This window comes from Manis pentadactyla, chromosome 3, assembly GCF_030020395.1.
Source record: "Manis pentadactyla isolate mManPen7 chromosome 3, mManPen7.hap1, whole genome shotgun sequence".
Classification (NCBI taxonomy): domain Eukaryota; kingdom Metazoa; phylum Chordata; class Mammalia; order Pholidota; family Manidae; genus Manis; species Manis pentadactyla.
Window position 1 is genome coordinate 52935388 of NC_080021.1, and position 14632 is coordinate 52950019.

The 14632-nt window shown below is 38.6% G+C and overlaps 1 protein-coding gene across 10 annotated transcripts in view; it reads right to left on the reverse strand.

Moving 5' to 3' along the window:
• WWP1 (WW domain containing E3 ubiquitin protein ligase 1) overlaps window positions 1-14632 on the reverse strand; it is a 121534-nt gene that overhangs the window by 35128 nt on the left and 71774 nt on the right. The window lies entirely within an intron of this gene.

A 14632-nucleotide genomic window follows, 5' to 3' on the forward strand; every position in this document is an offset into this window, starting at 1 on the left:
CAATTTCACCTTTTTCTATTTTGAAGATTCTCAATCTCTTATTTTCCCCACTCCTATTTTCAATCTTTTGGGGTCCCTATTCCTTCCTCTCCAGTCTTTCCTTAATGTGGTATAAAAGAAAAGTTTTACCCTAAAAAATAAAAGTCTGGCATTTCTGAATTTAACATTCTTGTTTTCAATATGAAAGTAGAATAAATGGTAAATATTTTCCTTAATCTTAAACACAGGGATCCAACTTAATTTCATTTTTTTTGGTTAGAGAAGCCTTCAATTACTACTTTCCTAAACAGTGACCATACATACTAAAGCTATTCTTTAAACAAGGTGTACACATACATACACACCTGAAATGGTAGGCAGGAAAATAAAAATTTTGTTTAGGCTGCATCTAACAAACATTAAGTCACAAAATGCTGAAGTAGTAACCATAAATGATAAAGAGGCCCAAGTTCACAACTGACTCAGGGTCATATAAAGTATTAAACTCACCTATTAAAAATCACTGTGGTATAAAATTTATACTGGAATATTCATGCTATTCTATTCTACAAAAAATTAAGTATTCCTTGCAAAGCATTTCACTAAAAATAACCTGATATTTGGGATTTACTTCCATTCTTTTTATATAATAGAGTTTTATAGGAAGGCAGGATTTAAATATGGAGTTTAATTTTAAAACATTTCCAGAATACCTATTATGTATACCAAGGGGGTTACTGATTTGTATGAAAGCTTAATGGCCAAAAACAAATACTTACAGAATGTATCAAATTTCAAGAACTTCCTAATGATGGTACTTTTGCTACTTTCAGGTATTAATTCCTGTAATCAGCCCTTGAATTTTTATTTTTATTCTACAGCAGAATTTCATTGTTTCCATTACATATACTTTTTACTATTTTTAATTTAGCTTTAATTTTTATCAAATTTACATATACCTTTACACAGGTTAATATAGTTCTCCAGGTGTGTGTGTATATGGAAATATACACACACACACATATACCTTCACATGGTTTAGAGTCATATAGTCTGAGGCTCATTACAGAAATCAATAGTGCCTACTGTATCCTAAACCCTTTCCACTCCCCAAAGATAACATTTTCATGTGTTTTAGTGAATTCTTTTAGTATTTACCTTTTTTTATTAACATTACTACTTATTTGATTTCAAACATGAAGTACCATTTTCTTGTATGAAAGATGGAGCTTAAGTTTCTTTTCTGCCCACGTAAGCTCAGTAACACTTACTCGCCTTCCAGCCATCCCAAACACACATATATGCTGTGTCCTCCCCTCACAGTTATGACTATGTGAACCCTCCTGACAGCTAAGCCATGAAACATGATTTTAAATTGTCTTCTTTCCTATTTCCTTATTTTCTATGTACATATTAATTCCACATATTTTCCCAGTTGCATAACTCTCTCAAAATATTCAAGCTCATTAGGTATTTTATTAATTACACCTGGCTTCTGACTAGCGGCCAGTCTAGACTGGCTGACTGTGAGGCCTGCTGCACATCCACTCTCTTGGGCTTTCTTTCCATCCTTGTGCTGGTGATTCCTTTCCCTCCTACCAGACCCCTAATACATATATCCCATTTTTCACTTTCATTACCTAGTTTTGGAGAAAAATGAGTCCTGGTAGCTTCCTAAGAAAGAATATATGGGAAATAAACTTCTGGAAGCCTGGGATATCTGAAAATGTATGTATTCTGTGCAGATATGCAACAGTATGTCTGGATAAAGAATTCTAGGTTGGATATATTTTCCCTCAGCATTTGAAGCACTGGCCCATTGTCTTCTATCTTCCTGTATTGATTCTAAAAAGTTTTATGCCATTCTGATGAGCATGAAATCTGCTTTTTCCCTTTTAATCTATGTAAATACTTAAGATTTTTTCTTTGGCTCCAATGTACTAAAATTTTCACAATGAGGTGCCTTAATATAGATTTATTTTCATTTATTATCTTGAATTTTGGTGAGCCCTTTCAATAGGAAAATTCATGTCTTCATTTGGTTTTCTTGTTTTGGTCAGGGAGGGCATTATTTTGTTAAGGATTTCCTCCCACTTTCTGGAACTTCTCTGAACAGACCTTCTGAATGGGTCCTCTAGCTTTTCTATTTTACTTCTTTGATGTTTATAAATTTATCTTTTTGTTTTACTTCTGGGAAATTTCTTTAACAAGTCTCTCACTGAATTAGATTTCCAAAAGCTCTCATTCTTTGAGAATTGTTCTTACATCTCATTCTTGTTTAACGTTTTATCTACATTTATCCCTCTGAGAGTATTAAAACAGTGTGTTTTCTCCAAGTAGCATTGCCTAGATTGTTTTGAGCTCTATCTTTCACATTCAGAGGCTTCTCTCAGACTCTAGTGAATAGAGTAACAGACAACTGACTGGGCACTGTGTGCACCTACACAGGGCTTATGGACTATAGGACTGACTGAATGAACGGTTCTATGATAAGGCAGTTCTGTTGGAGAACAAATAGATCTCAGTATTTTTTGTCTTTTTAGGGTGAATAGGGAAGTCCCCAATAGAAAGCATTTCCAGTCTTCTGGATAGAAAGGTAAAATCCTGGTTGTCAATATTCTGGTATTTGGGTAGAAGGATGTGGGTTTGAAAATTCACACATAACTTTGCCCACTTATAAACCTAAATAGGTTCATTTACGTCTCCTCATTTAGTACAGTACCTTGCCCTCAAATGTGCCCAGTGTTCCCAAGTGCAGAGAACTTCCAAAGAAACTCCCTGGCAGCACAGCAGTCCTAGCTGCAGAGGAACTAAGGATTAATTTCCCAAAGTGGCTTTCATTCTTGCTGTTTTATCTTCACTGCCATTTCCAAAGGTTATCTAATGGGGCCAATTCCCGGGTCTTTAAGAAGTGCCAGTGCACAGGCTGGGCTTTTCCCTCTGATAGGTCAGAATGCCACTTTCTTGGCTTTGCTAACTTAATAATCCTCTAGCTGACTGCATTCCTGTCAGACCCTGCGGAGGAGGGCCCAGCTAATAAGTCACCTCCAAATTCCTGATCCTCAGAAAATGTGTAAGATTGTACGTTTGTTGTTTTAAACTACTAAATTTTGGGCTAATTCATTACACAGCAATAATGAATACACAAGGCAATACTGTTAAGACCATTCAAAAGAATTAAGGTAAACCACATATTTAGACTACTAACTTCATCGAGGCTGGGCCTCAGTCTGTGTTGCTCAGCCGTGTACCAAACAGCACATAGCACAGGACCTGCTGCACAAGAGGCACTTAATATTTATTGTTTAGATGTTTGGTGAATGTGACTCTTTTTGAACTGACATGGTAATATGACCAAATTTTAAAAAGCAAATGAAAAACAGTATTTAGAGTGTGATACCATTTTTCTCTAAATAATTCTACAAGTTTGGAAAATAGTAATTATAGCCATTCTCCAACCTCTTCACCTACTTTTATCTTTCCTCACAGAATCTGTCACTATCTGACATTCCTGAATAGGTTTCTTTATGCAAGACCAGCTTCCTCTTAATTGCAAATATTTTGAATTTAACATTCAACAAATATTCAGGTAGCACTTAAGTTCCAAGCATAGTGCTAGCCACTGGCTCTTAATTTTTCCAAAACAGGGATTCTTCCAACTTGCAGTGCTGTTTCTCTAAAAAGAATTTTTCTCAAACTAAATTGCTTGCTACACACAACACTGCAGAGAAGGCAGAACGAGGAAAACTAATTGTGATATTTTTAGTTTAATTCTTAGAGAAATCACAGGCCTGCAGAGGTGAAAAACACCCTGCCCACACCCTGAGAACATCCACGGGGCTTAAGTCCCACTAACCAAGAGATGGAAATTCTTGCACCTGGGTCCTGCCCAGACCCTGGGGGACATCCACTCGGCTAAAAGCTGATGACTGTGAAACCCTGAGTCTTAGCCCTGTGCTAGTGAAGTCTTCTATGCAATCTTTCTGTCACCAAACTGGAATCCTGCATTTTCTTGGCTTTCTCAACCTAACAAACACCATATTCAGACTTCTGGATTTTCTATACTTTATTCACTGGATCAAGAGTAGGCAAACCTTTCTGTAAAATGCCAGTAAATATTTTTAGGCTTAGTTGGCCAAAAGGAAAAATCAAGAGTATTATGTAGGTATTTACATAATAAGATCATTTAACTTCTGTCATGCCCCACACCGCTTCCCTGGGGTAGGATATCCTGGGTTTGCGGCATCCTGTATACCCAGTTGCCCTCTGCTGACAACATTCTGCGATCCACAACTCCTGGCTGAGTGGGCAAGAGCTGGTCAGTCTCACCACCTGCCCCAGGGACTCCAGGTTCCCAGCGGCCTTTCTTTCCTTTCCTGGCATCTGGTGCAAGGGAAGGCAACTGAGTTCCACTCCCACAGTGAGATTCTACCTCTTGGGGCATGGCAGTTGCCAAGAGTGAGGCCCCATTGTGTAGGTGATAACCACTGGACCGCAGTAAGGTGCTGGCAGGGGAAAGAGGTAGTACAGGGCAGAGGGGAGTACTCTGGCTTGGGATGAGTGACTCAGTGATAACCTCTACAGCTTTAACTGTTGGTCCTATAAAAGTAATGGGCTGGAAAGATGGTGGCATGAAAGGACAGACAGAGGCTTCCTCCTAAAACCATATACAATTAGAAAATACAGTTGGTACAACTAATCCTGAGAGAGCAACAGGAAAGAGGACGGCGCCAGACTGCACACACCTGGAGAAAAGAGCAGACCTCACGGAACAGGGTAACGTACCAAAGCTGTGGACAGGTGGGACCCAAGCCCCTCTCCCACCCCAGATAAACGGCAGGAGGAAGAGAAATGGAGCAGGGAGGGACTGAAAGGCCTGGGACTGCTGAATACCGAGCGCCAAAGATCTGCTTTGGGAGCACAAACCTATATTTCATGGTGCTTTCATGAAACTCGCACGATTACCGGGTTGGAAAACTAATACAGGCAGAATTCCTGGAGAGACAGAGATTCCAGCCACTTGTGGAAAGCAGGGATCCATATACGGCTGCTCTGGGACAAAAGCTTATACCTGTGTGCTCGGCCCACTGGTTAAGGCAGTGGAGACAGGCACAGGAGCCAAGAAGCAGGGAACAGCTCTTTCCTCCCCCAGGCACCAATACTGCTCCCCTGCGATCCCCGTCATTGCTTCAGGGGCTGAGCAGCTTCAGAGTACAGCTTCTGGACACTAGAGGGCGCCGTATACAAATATGAAACACCAAAGGAACCTGGTCCAGAGTAAAATTAATATAACTCTGGAGAAAGACTTAAATGACATGGACCTTATGACTCTTCCTGAAAGGGAGTTCAAAATAAAAATCATCAACATGCTAATGGAGGTAAGGAAAAATACCGAAGAACTCAGGAATGAATTCAGGTCAGAGATCCAATCGTTGAAGAGCACGATGGAGGGTACAAAAAGCAGGTTGGATACGGTGGAGGAGACAATAAATGAAATAGAAACTAGAGAAGAGGAATACAAAGAAGATGAGGCACAGAGAAAAAAAGGATCTCTAAGAATGAAAGAATATTGAGAGAACTGTGTGACCAATCCAAACGGAACAATATTCGCATTATAGGGATACCAGTAGAAGAAGAGAAAGAGAAAGGAATAGAAAATGTCCTAGAGGAGGTAGCTGCTGAAAACTTCCCCAGTCTGGGGAAGGAAATAGTCTCAGAGGCCATGGAGATCCACAGATCTCCCAACACAAGGGACCCAAGGAAGACAACACCAAGACATATAGTAATAAAACTGGCAAAGATCAAGGATAAGGACAGACTATTAAAAGCAGGTAGAGACAGAAATAAGATCACATACAAAGGAAAGCTCATCAGCCTAACATCAGACTTTTCAGCAGAAACCTTACAGGCCAGAAGGGAGTGGCATGAGGTATTTAATGCAATGAAGCAGAAGGGCCTGGAACCAAGATTACTTTATCTGGCGAGATTATCATTTAAATTTGAAGAAGGGATTAAACAATTTCCAGATAAGCAAAAGCCGAGAGAATTTACCTCCCCAAAACCATCTCTGCAGTCTATTTTGGAGGGACTGCTACAGCTGAAAGTGTTCCTAGGGTTGGATAGCTGTCACCAGAGGTAGTAAAACCACAGTCAGAGGGTGGAGCAGCTGATTGCGAGGCAAATGCAAAATTAAATCGACAATCCCCAAAGTCAATCAAGGGATAGACAAAAAGTACAGAATTTGATACCTAATATATAAAGAATGAAGGAGGAAGAAAAAGGAGGAGAAAAAGAAAAGAACCTTTAGATTGTGTTTATAATAGCGTATTAAGTGAGTGAAGTTAGACTCTTAGATAGTAAGGAAATTAACCTTGAACCTTTGGTAACCACGAATCTAAAGCCTGCAATGGCAATAAGTACATACCTATCGATAATCACCCTAAATGTAAATGAACTGAATGCACCAATTAGAAGACATAGAGTCACTGAATGAATTAAAAAAAACAAGACCCATCTATATGCTGCCTGCAAGAGACTCTTTAAACCCAAAGACATACACAGACTAAAAGTGAAGGGATGGAAAAAGATATTTCATGCAACTAACAGAGATAAAAGCTGGAGTTGCAGTACTTGTATCAAACAAAATAGACTTCAAAACACAGAAAGTAACAAGACACAAAGAAGGACATTACATAATGATAAAGGGGTCAATCCAACAAGAAGATATAACCATTATAAATAACTATGCACCCAACACAGGAGCACCCACATAGTGAAACAAATACTAACAGAATTGAAAGGGGAAATACAATGCAATGCATTCATTCTAGGAGACTTCAACACTCCACTCACTCTGAAGGGCAGATCGACGACAGAAGATAAGTAAGGAGACAGAGGTACTGAACAACACAATAGAATAGATGGACCTAACAGACATGTACAGAACTCTACACCCAAAAGCAACAGAATACACATTCTTCTCAAGGGCACATGGAACATTTTCAAGAATAGATCATATACTAGGCCACAAAAAGAGCCTCAGTATATTCAAAAAGATTGAAATTGTACCAACCAGTTTCTCAAATCACAAAGCCATGAAACTAGAAATAAATTATGCAAAGAAAATGAAAAATCCCACAAACACATGGAGACTTCACAACATGCTCCTAAATAACCAATGGATCAATGACCAAATAAAAACAGAGATCAAGCAATATATGGGGACAAATGACAACAATAATTCAACACCACAAAATCTGTGCGACGCAGCCAAGGCTGTGCTAAGAGGAAAGAATATTGCAATACAGGCCTACCTCAAGAAAGAAGAACAATCTCATATAAGCAGTCTAAACTCACAATTAATGAAACTAGAAAAAGAAGAACAAATGAGGCCCAAAGTCAGTACAAGGAGGGACATAATAAAGATTAGAGCATAAATAAATATAATTGAGAAGAATAAAACAATAGAAAGAATCAATGAAAGCAAGAGCTGGTTCTTCGAGAAAATAAAAATAGATAGACCCCTAGCCAGACTTATCAAGGAAAAAAGAGTCTACACACATAAACAGAATCAGAAATGAGAAAGGAAAAATCACTACAGATACCACAGAAATACAAAGAATTATTAGAGAATACTATGAAAAATTATATGCTAATAAACTGGAAAACCTAGAAGAAATGGATAACTTTCTAGAAAAATACAACCTTCCAAGGCTGACCAAGGAAGAAACAGAAAATCGGAACAGACTGATTACCAGCAACGAAATTTAACTGGTAATCAAAAACCTACCAAAAACAAAACCCCTGGACCAGATGGCTTCAACGCTGAATTTTATCAAACATTTAGTGAAGACCTAATACCCATTCTCCTTAAGAGTTTTCCAAAAAATAGAAGAGGAGGGAATACTTCCAAACTCATTCTATGAGGCCAGCATCACTCTAGTACCAAAACTAGGCAAAGACACCACAAAAAAAGAAAATTACAGACCAATATCCCTGATGAACATATATGCAAAAATACTCAACAAAATATTAGCACACCGAATTCAAAAATACATCAAAAAGATCATCCATCATGATCAAGTTTGATTTATGCCACGGATGCAAGGATGCTACAACATTCGAAAATCCATCAACATCATCCACCACATCAACAAAAAGGACAAAAACCACATAATCATCTCCATAGATGCTGAAAAAGTATTTGACAAAATTCAATACCTGTTCATGATGAAAACTCTCAACAAAATGGGTATAGAGGGCAAGTACCTCAACATAATAAAGGCCATATATGATAAACCCACAGCCAACATTATACTTAATAGCAAGAAGCTGAAAGCTTTCCTTTAAGATTGGGAACAAGACAAGCATGCCCACTCTCCCCACTTCTATTCAACATACTACAGGAGGTCCTAGCCATGGCAATCAAAAACACAAAGAAATAAAAGACATCCAGATTGGCAAGGAAGAAGTTAAACTGTCCCTGTTTGCAGATGACATGATATTGTACATAAAAAACCCTAAAGAATCCACTCCAAAACTACTAGATCTAATATCTGAATTCAACAAAGTTGCAGGATACAAAATTAATACACAGAATTCTGTGACATTCCTATACACTAACAATGAACTAGCAGAGAGAGAAATCAGGAAAACAATTACATTCACAATTGCATCAAAAAAAATAAAATACCTAGAAATAAACCTAACCAAGGGAGTGAAAGACCAATACTATGAAAACTACAAGACACTCATGAAAGAAATTAAAAAAGATACCAATAAATGGAAACGCATCCCATCCTCATGGATAGGAAGAATTAATATTGTCAAAATGGCCATCCTGCCTAAAGCAATCTATAGATTCAATGAAATTCCTATCAAAATACCAATAGCATTCTTCAATGAATTAGAGAAAATCGTCCTAAAATTCATATGGAACCAAAAAGACCTTGAATAGCCAAAGCAATGCTGAGAAGGAAGAATAAAGTAGGGGGAATTACGCTCCCCAACTTCAAGCTCTACTACAAAGCCACAGTAATCAAGACAATTTGGTACCGGCACAAGAACAGAACCATAGCCCAATGGAACAGACTAGAGAGCCCTGATATAAACCCAACCATATATAGTCAATTAATATATGATAAAGGAGCCATGGACATATAATGGGGAAATGACAGCCTCTTCAACAGCTGGTGTTGGCAAAACTGGAGAGCTACATGCAAGAGGATGAAACTGGATTACTGTTTAACTCCATACACAAAAGTAAACTCGAAATGGATTAAAGACTTGAATGTAAGTCATGAAACCATAAAACTCTTAGAAGACAACATAGGCAAACATCTCTTGAATATAAGCATGAGCAACTTCTTCCTGAACCCACCTTCTCGAGAAAGGGAAGCAAAAGCAAAAATGAACTCATGGGACTATATCAACTAAAAAGTTTTTGTACAGCAAAGGACATCATCAACAAAACAAAAAAGCATCCTACAGTATGGGAGAATATATTTGTAAATGACATATCCGACAAGGGGTTGACACCCAAAATATATAAAGAACTTACACACCTCAACACCCAAAAAGCAAATAACCCAATTAACAAATGGGCAGAGGATATGAAGAGACAATTCTCCAAAGAAGAAATTCAGATGGCCAACAGACACATGAAAAGATTCTCCACATCACTAATTATCAGGGAAATGCAAATTAAAACCACAATGATATATCACCTCACAGCAGTAAGGTTGGCCGACATTGAAAAGACTAAGAACAACAAATGTTGGTGAGGATGCGGAGAAAGGGGAACCCTCCTACACTGCTGGTGGGAATGTAAGTTAGTTCAACCATTGTGGAAAGCAATATGGAGATTCCTCAAAAAACTAAAAACAGAAATACCATTTGACCCCAGAATCCCACTGTTTCGAATATACCCAAAGAATGCAACTTCTCAGATTCAAAAAGATATATGCACCCCTATGTTCATGGAAGCATTTTTTACAATAGCCAAGATATGGAAGCAACCTAAGTATCCATCTGTAGATGAATGGATAAACAAGATGTGGTACATATATACATACAATGGAATACTATTCAGCCGTAAGAAAGAAACAAATCCTACCATTCGCAACAACATGGATGGAGCTGGAGGACATTATGCTCAGTGAAATAAGCCAGGCGGGAAAGACAAATGCCAAATGATTTCCCTCATCTGTGGAGTATAACAATGAGGCAAAACTGAAGGAACAAAATGGCATCAAACTCAGAGACTCCAAGAATGAACTAGTGGTTACCAAAGGGGAGGGGTGAGGGAGGGTGGGAGGGAAGGGAGGGAGGGAGAAGGGGACCGAGGGGTATTATGCTTAGTACACATGGTGTGGGTGATCACGGGGAGAACAGTGTACCACAGAGAAGGGACATAGTGGATCTCTGGCAACTTGCTGCACTGATGGACAGTGACTACACTGGGGTATGGGTAGGGACTTGATAATATGGGTAAATGTAGTAACCACATTGTTTTTTCATGTGAAATCTCCATAAGAGTGTATATCAATCATACTTTAATAACAAAAAAAAAGTAATGGGCTGGAATTGGCCAGAGACTAGATTATCCCAGTGGTGGAAATTCATGAATACCCTCCAAACTGGAGCAAGTCAGCTGGCTGGCTGATGAGACTTTGGAATTGAACTCTTTAATTTCATGGTGACAAGTGCTAATATAACTGCCACACTTACCCTTCAACCATAATATTCTCCTTTCTACTATTTACATATAGTCTCCCTGTCTCACTAAGACATTATATGTAAGTTTTCAAAACATACTACTGAACAAAGACCTTGTTAAAATAGAAAAGGAAATGTGGAAGAATTTGTGTAATATATTACAGTAAAAAAATAACAGATTTTAGCTACTGATTGCATAATTACTGCTTTCAAACTTGGATAACAGGATACATAGTAAGTCTTGCCTTCTCATAAACCATGACCCAACAGTTACCTCTTTCTCTAGTGTACTGCTCATCTCTGTGATCTCTGTGCCCATCAGCAGCTGCCCACCGTTCAAGTCTTTCGCATTATAAAACAAAAAACCTACCTAGCAGTTCTGTATCTTTTCTTGCTCACTTCTACCAACATTCATTCATGTTTCCCTGTGTGTTCACAAGGGAGAACTTTGATACATTAGTTCTCTCTTTCCAAGAGTTTTCTATCCCACTTTTACCCCTCCCTTCACTCCATCAGGGCAGTAATTTGAATACAACTCTATTTCTCAGAAACCACTTTCTCAAAGGTCAACAGTAACCTCTTTGTTGCTAAATTGAACGGGCCCCATTCAGTTGTTATCTTACTTGAGTTTTTCATTAGGTTCTGATCTTGTTAATCATTTCCTCAGCATTTACAAGCCAGGGCCTTTGCCTAGTTGCTCACTCACTCAAAATCATTTTATTCAGCACCAGTTCACTTCACTAGCAAGTATTTAAGTAACTGCTATATGGCAGGCACAGTTTTACGGATAAAGAATACAGAAAGGAACAAAATGAAGTCCCCTTTTCTGTCAAGTGGAGAGAAAACTGGCAATAACACACAAATCTATGTCACATGGTGATTTAAGTGTTATAAAGAAAAATAATACAAGATACATCATGCTGACTAAAAGACCCTGAATCAAGAGAGCTCATACTGATTCCACTTACATTAAGTTCTAGAAAAGGGAAAACTAACCTTTAATCTATGGTGGAAAAAAGAATAGTGACTGCCTCTCTAGAAGTAGGGACAGGGATTAACTGAGAAAGGGGCTTGAGGGAACTTTCTTGGGTAATGGTAATACTATCTTGATAAGGGTTTGTGTTAATGGATGTATGCATTTGTCAAAAACCCTCAAAACGGTACATAAGGCCTGTGCATATCCTTTATGTAAACTTTACCTAAAAAACTTTAAACAATGCTACGCTGATGGACAGTGACTGTAAAGGAGTATATAGGGGGGACCTGGTATAGGGGAGAGCCTAGTAAACAAAGTATTCGTCATGTAAGTGTAGATTAATGATTAAAAAAAAGCAGTTCCTATGTGGTGACCTCTAATGAGTTCTACACAATGATATAAAGGGCATATAAAAGTGTAGGCAAAGGGTCTGTTTGTGTTTATACAGAGGATCAAAGCCTAATTTGGCTACCCCGAAAATGAACTAAGATACGATATGAAAAAGAACTTCCAACATCAGCACTCTCGGGAAGACTCATGACAGAAGATGATCAGCAAAAAAAAAAACCCCAACAAAGATCCACGCACTGTCACAGGTGTAGATACACTCATCCCACCAGTTCCTGGACTTGCCATGAGAATGATGAAGGAGATATCTAAGCTGGCCTGTGCATACAGTAAAACAAAAAATTGGACTGGATCTATACTGTTGGAACTCAACCAAGAATTAGGAGAAGTGCAAATTGTAGCACTCCAAAATCTTACAACCACAGACTATTTAACGTTAAAAGAACATATGGGATGTGAACAGTCCCCAGGAATGGGTTGCTCTAGTTTATCTGAATTCTCTCAGACTGTTTAAGTTCAGTCGGACAATATCCACCATATCATAGATAAGTTTTCACAAATGCCTAAGGTGCCTAACTGGTTTTCTTGGTTTCACTGGAGATGGCTGGTAATTACAGGTATGCTTTGGTTAGGTAACTATATTCCTATTATGTTAATGTGTGTGCACAATTTAATTAGTAGTTTAAAACCTATCCATGCTGAAGTTACTCTACAAGAAGATATGTCAAAGAAATAATCAATCTTCCCAGGTTTTCTTCTGCCTGCTACTTCTATAGCTTTTCTTCTTCCTACCTAATCACAACCTTTAAATAGAACTCGTGCCACATGTCGAATTTACTGAGTATCATAATTCTTCCAAGTGGTAAAGACACCTCAAGACAAATGCTGGGCATAGAAGCCACAGGGCATAAATATGCAAAGTAAAAAGCTAACCTTTTCAAACAATAAGGCTTCCCTCTCACTTACCAACTTAGCATTTCCCTGTATGGCCCCGGAAGATGACTGGTTAGCCAGAGACGGGTAAGATTCCTCAAGGGAGGAACAACCTAAGACGGGCACAGTCGCAGGGGGCCATCTGGTGAGAAAATGGGGAGCAGCAGAGGTGAGGCTTAGAACCTCCCCCCTCATGTTCTGAGAGAAATCTTCTGCATACATGGATGTTTATTGCCCTCGTCTAGCTTGGATTAACACATAGTCTACAGGCACACACCTGATCATCTACATTTGCTCTCTTACAACACTAAACTCTGTTTTCTACCTTTATCTCGTATCTACCTACCACTTCAGCATTTTATTAAAAATAATAATAATAGAGAGATGTGGTATCCACATATAAATCAAGTTTAAAAATCAAATGAATATTCATATTTGAACTGTGTATAGTTCATAATGCATGAACAAAACCGAAAGCTTCTGTGATGACTGCCCTTGCACTGCTCACCATGTAACTTATTCACTATGTAAGAATTTGTTCATTATGCATCAGAAGATTGGAGACTGACGAAAATTAGGCTTGGGGTGGATTAATGATTGTGCATTGAGTATTGACCCCCCTATACAGAAATTTATTGTTGTTAACAACTATTTGATCAATAAATATGAGAGATGCCCTCACAAAATATATATATATATATATATATATATATAAAAACACACTTCCAATTGTAAAATAAATAAGTAACCGGGATGTAATGTATAGCATAAAGAATATAGTCAAAATATTGTAACAACTTGGTATGGTGATAGCTGGTACCTAGAATTATCATGTATATAAATGTTGAATCACTGTGTTGTACACCTGAAACTAATGTAATGTAATACTGTTGTCAATTACCCTTCAATAAAAAAAAAAAAACAAAAAAAAAAAACTTTAAACAAATACTGAACTATAGTTAATGATTGCAAGCTGAAGTGTTGAAGGGCAAATGTATTGATATTTGCAACTTACTGAACTGCATTTAAAAATTGGATGGACAGAGATGAAGAGGTGTGAGATAAAGTGGGCAGAATAAAATGGTTATAGAATCTAATGGCAGATATATGGGGGTTTACTATAAAATTCCTTAATTATTTATGGATTCTTGTGAAGTTAATAACCAAAGGATGGGGTAAAAAAGGCAGGGCAAGATATGGATTAAAGACGGCGGCATGAGAGGAGAGACAGAGGCTTCCTCCAAAAACTGGATACAATTAGAAAATTTAATTGGCGCAACTAATCTCTGAGGATGCTTCAGACTGCACACACCTGGAGAAAAGAGCAGACCTCAGTGAGTGGGGTAACGTACCAGAGCTGTGGCTCCATGGAACCCGAGCCCTACCCCCACCCCAGTTCACCGGCGGGAGGAAGAAACACGGAGCAGGGAGGGAGTGGAAGGCTTGGGACTGCTGAATACCTAGCTCTGGAGATCTGCTCTGGGAGCACAAACCTACATTTCATGGTGCTTTCATGAGACTTGCATGACTACAGGGTTGGAAAGTTAATACAGGCAGAGTTCCTGGGGAGACTGGGATTCCGGCTGTTTGTGGAAAGCAGGGATCCATATCTGGCTGCTCTCGGACAAAAACTTATACCTGTGTGCCCGGCCCACTGGCTCAGGCAGTGAGACAGGCACA